A 6,134-nucleotide genomic window follows, 5' to 3' on the forward strand; every position below is an offset into this window, starting at 1 on the left:
CCGCCCTCGGCCCGCGGCCGATTCGGCGCTGCGACTGGAGCCCGCGGCCGGGCGGCTGCCTGACCAGGCAGGGTCTGGCCGAGCCTGGCCGCCGTGCAGTGCGCCGGGTGTCCGGGAGATGGCTTCTCCCCTCTTGCCCGCTGCTCCCGCTATTGTCTGGCCCTGAGTGGCCTGACTGAGAGCTCGCGCACGCTCTCGGCGGAAAGCACTTCCCCCTCTTTAAGCTGGTCCTCGCGCCCTGTGCTGCCTGTCCCCCTGCCCGGAGACCCCAGGGCGGGCGCGAAGCCGGGAGAGGGGAGCGGCCCGGGCGCAGGCGGCTTGCGGCCGGCCAGTCTCCCATCGCCTGTGCTAGAGGCGCCTGGAGCCGCAGAGCGCGCAGCCCACGTCGCCGAGCACACGACACGTCGGGTCTTGCAGGAGAACCCGCAGCGAGCGCAGGTAGGACACGCACCCAGCCTCGTGCACTGGCCCCAGTGTCTGCATCGTGCCCCGGAGTGGAGGCGGCAGAGGTCAAGGGGCTCTCCCTCCAACATGGCAACAGCGGAGGTGCAACAATGGAAGCGGCTGAGGGTTCCAGGCGGCGGGCTGAGCGGCGGACGCAGTGGGAGCCTGAGACCTGGCCCGCGGAGCAGAGCAGGTTGCCCCGTTCCCCCCCCCCCGTTCCAGCAGCTTCGGGGCCTCTCGGTCCCGATCACCCCCATTCTCTCTAAACACACTTCCTGGCTTCCAGCTGCAGGGCGATCTGAACCAATGGCTTTGGGGTTTGTTTGATGAAGAGGGAAATAAAAGCAAAACCTGTCCTGTGATGGGGGTAGTGCCTTCCCGTGCAAGGGGTGAAAAGTCAGCATCTAGCTTGGGGACTATATACATTTTTTTATATTCTACCAGGCAGAGGGTAGAATTGGCTTCTCCCTTATAAGGATACTGCAGCAAAAGGAGACAGAAAGCTTGCAAGTGGGAGAGGGACCCTCAGGCCCGAGTTGGGAAGGCGCTTGTACTTGTCTCTCATTTTTAGCTTCCCACAGCGGTGGCTTTGATGCTGGGGAGCAATCGCAGCAGGAAGCCCTAGCTAGGCTGCCAAGATGGTGTGGGGTGGCGTAGGGTGGGGAAGCTAGGGACTTGGCAGGCTCCTGGGTTGTAGGAAGAGGTTAACAAATGTATGAGGTTAGTTCATGCACACACCCTAGTTGGCTGAGGTTGAAGTGTGTGTGTGTGTGTGTGTGTGTGTGTGTGTGTGTGTGTGTGTGTATAGAATCTGCCATTGCTCTTGCTCCTTTCAGGATAGGCTTCTCTCCCTCATCTCCTCCACCCCCTTTTGGGGTCTTTGTGGCTTCCTTGCCCCAGTCCTACCAGTCATGCCTGGAATGGAATCCTTATTGTCTCTGGCTGCCCTGATGTTTTTTCTCAACTCTGTTACGGAGTTTTGTACCCAGGGTTGACTGTCTCAGCCCAGCACCAGATTCTTTAGCAGTCATCTACCCAGGCTCCCAGAAGTGGGCCAGCGCTGTTGGCCCTTTTCTCCCTAAACTACCTAACTGTTTGGGATGTGGCTAACCAGATGTAAGCAGTTTGCACTAAATTCTTACTCTGAATCAGTCCTGAATGAAAATATAATTCTGTTGCTGCACTAGGCCCTAGAAAGATACAGGAAGAGAAATAGACCCTGGGGATGGCAGCCCTCACCCCAAAATTCTCTCCCCTTCCCAACTCCAGCTGCGGATGGATTCTGGAAGCAAAAAGCATTGAGCCTGTGGAATCGTAGCTGTCCCGGAGCCTGGCAGTCCCATCTGTGTTTGTGTCCATGGAAAAATTAAGTTGAGGCACATTTTATAGCTCTGCCTGGCAGCCAGCATCTGAGGAACGGTGGCTCTGAACCGGAGCCCTGGACCCAGGCTGTGGCTGCTTCTCCTTTGGCCTTTGGGTGAGATCAAGGTTTGATTTCCATGACTCTGAGCTTACTGCTGAGTGTACATGGGTGTGTATGTCCAAATGTGAGCAAGCACTCTGGCCAGACGGCGGCTTGTCCACTTTCCTCTCCACTGAAAGCGTGGGTGAAAGAGAGCCAAGGGGTGTGATGTTGAGGAAGGGTCAGTTTATCTGGGGTCCTAGGCATCTCCCTAGGGAGCTTCTTTTGGGCTTCCTTCATGGTCTGGAATGCCTACAGTCTTTGCCATGACCTAGTAGTACTGGCAGGTAATCTACACCCTTGTGGGCCTTTGGTTCCCTCTTGGTGGTGTCTTTAACCCTCCTATGCCTGGCTCTTTAAAGGTATCTGATGTCTGTGGTCCTTCAGCCTAGATAGCACTGCCTGGGCCAGCAGGAAAAAAAATGGGGGGGGGGGTCCTCTGTTCCCTCTGGGGATTTGTGCCTGGTCATCAACTTCAGGCTCTTAATGCTCCCAGAGAGTAAGCTTGGATGTAATCATGTGAAGTAGTAGAGAAAATTGTGTCAGGAGGCCCTGCTTTGGATCCTGGTATGACTTACTACCTAGCTGTGAACCAAATATTTAGTTTGCAAATTTGTAAAATAGGGGAAGAAAGCAATTGTTTTAAGGATGAAATACGTGGCTTATCATGAACTGCATGAAATCATGTAGGCATCTAAGCTCACTTGGTCACACTTGTAATCCCAGCACTTTGGGAGGTAGAGGTAAGAGAATTGCCTGAGTACAGGGGTTCAAGACCAGCCTGAGGCTGGGTGCAGTGGCTCACGCCTATAATCTCAGCACTTTGGGAGGCAGAGGTGAGAGGATTGCATAAGCCCACGGGTTCGAGACCAGCCTGGGCAACCTGGCGAGACCTCATCTCTACAATAAACCAAAGATCAGCCAGGCATGGTGGCACGTGCCTGTAGTTCCAGCTGCTTGGAAGGCTGAGGCAGAAGGATCACCTGAGCCTAGCAGGTCAAGGCTGCAGTGGTTGTGAGCATGCCACTGTACTTTAGCCTGGGCAATAGAGTGAGACTCCAACTCAAAAAAAAAAAGTCCAGCCCAGACCACTTGGTGAGACCTCATCTCTAAAATAAAAAAAAATATATATATATAGCTAGGCTTGGTGGTGCATGCCTGTGGTTCCAGCTACTTGGAAGACTGAGGTGGAAGGATCACCTGAGGCTGTGGCGGCCGTGAGGGTACCACTGCACTCTAGCCTAGGCGACAGAGTGAGACTCCTACAAAAAAAAAAAAAAAAAAAAAAGCTGAGTGCAGTGATTCACACCTGTAATCCCAGCATTTTGAGAGGCAGAGATGAAAGGAATGCTAGAGTTCAGAGGTTCAAGACCAGCCTGGGCAACTTGACAAGCTCTTGTCTTTACAATAAGTCAACAAATTAGCCAGATGTAATGGCACGCACCTGTAGTTACAGCTACTTGGAAGGCCGAGCCCAGCGGGCTGAGGCTGTGGTGGCCATTAGTGTGCCACTGCACTCAAGCATGGGCAACAACAGAGTGAGACTCTGACTCAAAAAAAAAAAAAAAGGAAGAAAAGAAAAGAAATCGTGTATGCAGAAGCACTCTGAAAACTGCAAGGTACAATACAAATGTTGGTTAGTCATCCTGGGTTTAGTCTCCCTCATGAGGGAAAGAACTGTCAGGAATGGGGGTGCAGTGAGATTCCAGGGGCATATGGTGTAGAGAATGTTTTGGAATCTTCCCTTCCTGGTTAAGAGGAGAGTAATGGGACAATACCAAAGTAACTACTGTATTCCTTGGGGTTTTTTTTTGTTTGTTTGTTTTGTTTTTTGAGTAGGAGTCTCACTCTGCCCAGACTGGAGTGCAGTGGCACACTCAGCCACCACAGCTTCAACCTGCAGGGCTCTGGTGAACCTTCTGCTTTAGCCTTCCAAGTAGCTGGAACCACAGTTGTGCACCACCACACCCAGCTAATTTGTTTGATTTATTGTAGAGATGAGCTCTCCTCAAGTTGCCCAGGCTGGTCTCAATCCTCTCACCTCAGCTTCCCAAGGTGCTGGCATTAGAGGTGTGAGCCACCACACCCAGCTGGGGTATTTCTCTTTAAGTAGGGTTGGCAGGATGGGACCTGGGAGAGAAGAGATGGCTGCTTTGTGCTATTTGTAGGGAAGTGAGGAGGGACAGACACCTTCCAAAGACTGACTACTGTCTATAGACAGGGTAATGCTGAGCTGGCAAGTAACATAATAGCTAACACCGATGTCAGCCGGCTAGTAAACGACAGAGGTGGGATTTGAAGCAGGCAATCTCATGCCGCGCCCTGTGCGCATAGCCTCGATGCCACTGTCAGAGAGATAGTGTGTCTTGGGAGAACAGAAAGGGGCAACAGAGTTGCAGAGTTCATTCTTTTTTTTAAAAGAAGTATCTCACTCTCACCCAGGCTGAAGTGCAGTGGCTGAATCACGGTTTACCATAGCCTCGAACTCCAAGACTCAAGTGATCTTCCTCCTGCATCCTCTCCCAGTAGCTGGGACCATAGGTGTGTGTCACTGTGCCTGGATAATTTTTTCTTTTTTTTTGAGAAAGCATGAGTTTAAGACAGAAAAACTCCTGCAGTGGGTGGGGACCCAAAAGAGGGTTGCCCAATCTGGCTAATTAAAAATTTTTTTTATAGAGATGGGAGTCTTGCTGTGTTGCCTCAACTGGTCTCAAACTCCTGGGCTCAAGCAATCCTCCTGCCTTGGCTTTCCAAAGTGCTAAGATTACACAAGTCAGCCACCCTGTCTGATCATTCTATTTTTTTTTTGAGTTGGTGTCTTACTCTGTTGCCCAGGCCCTAGTGCAGTGGCATGCTCACAGCCACTGTAGCCTCGATCTGCTGGGCTTAGGTGAACCTTCTGCATCAGTCTTCCAAGTAGCTGGAACTACAGGCACACGCCACCACACCCAGCTAATTTTTGATATATTGTAGAGATGAAGTCTTGCCAAGTTGTCTAGGCTAGTCTCGAACTCGTGGGCTCAGGCAAATCTCTCACCTCGACCTCCCAAAATGCTGGGATTATAGCCATGAGCCACTGTGTCTGGCCTTTGAGTTGGAGTCTCACTATGATGCCCAGGGCCACCCAAGTGTCGACCTTCTGGGCTCTGGCCATCCTTCCGCCTCAGCCTTCCAAATAGCTGGAACTAGAGGAGCATGCTACCATGCCTGGCTAATTTTTTTTTTAATTGTAGAGATGAGGTCTCACCATGTTGCTCAGGTTGTCAGAGTTCGTTCTTTTTTTTTTTTTTTTTGAGTTGGAGTGTCACTCTGTCACCCAGACTGGAGTGCAGTGGCAAGCATGCTCACAGCCACCCCACTGTCCTCCTGCTGGGCTCGCAATCCTTTTGCCTTGGCTTTCCAAGTAGCTTGGAACTACAGGCATGTGACACCATGCCTGGCTAATTGTTTGATTTATTATAGAGATGAGGTCTTACCAAGTTTCCCATGCTGGTTTTGAACCAGTGGGCTCAGGCAATCCTCTCATCTCGACCTCCCAAAGTGCTGGGATTATAGGCAAGAGCTACCGTGGTGCCTGGCCTTTGTGAATTTGTTTGTTTGTTTGTTTGTTTGAGTTGGAGTCTCACTCTGTCGCCCAGACTGGAGTGCTTTGGCCGTTCCCAGCCACCGCAGCCTCGACCTGCTGGGCTCTGGTGACCCTTCCGCCTCAGCCTTCCAAGTAGCTGGACTACAGGTGCGTGCTACCACGCCCGGCTAGTTTTTTGATTTATTGTAGAGATGAGGTCTCGCCAAGTTGCCCAGGTGGGTCTTGAACCCGCAGGCTCAAGCAATTCACTCACCTCAGCCTCCCAAAGCGCGAGATTACAGGCTGAGCCATTGAGCCTGGCTTTTTTTTTTTTTTTTTTTTGAGTTGGAGTCTCTCTCTGTCACCCAGGCTGGAGGCTGGAGGGCAGTGGCACACTGCTGGCCACTGCAGCCTCGACCTTGGAAGACTGAGGCAATCCTTTCGCCTCAGCCTTCCAAGTAGCTGGAACTACAGGCATGCGCCACCATGGTCAGCTAATTTTTTTTGATATATTGTAGAGATGTGGTCTTGCCAAGTTGTCCAGGCTGGTCTCGAATCCGTGGGCTCAGGCAATCCTCTCACCTTGGCCTCCCAAAGTGAAGGGATTATAGGCGTGAGCCACTGTGCCCAGCCAGGATTGCAAGTCCAACTTCTGGCTTGGCT

This window comes from Carlito syrichta, unplaced genomic scaffold, assembly GCF_000164805.1.
Source record: "Carlito syrichta isolate Samal-C Ts95f unplaced genomic scaffold, Tarsius_syrichta-2.0.1 Scaffold309080, whole genome shotgun sequence".
Classification (NCBI taxonomy): domain Eukaryota; kingdom Metazoa; phylum Chordata; class Mammalia; order Primates; family Tarsiidae; genus Carlito; species Carlito syrichta.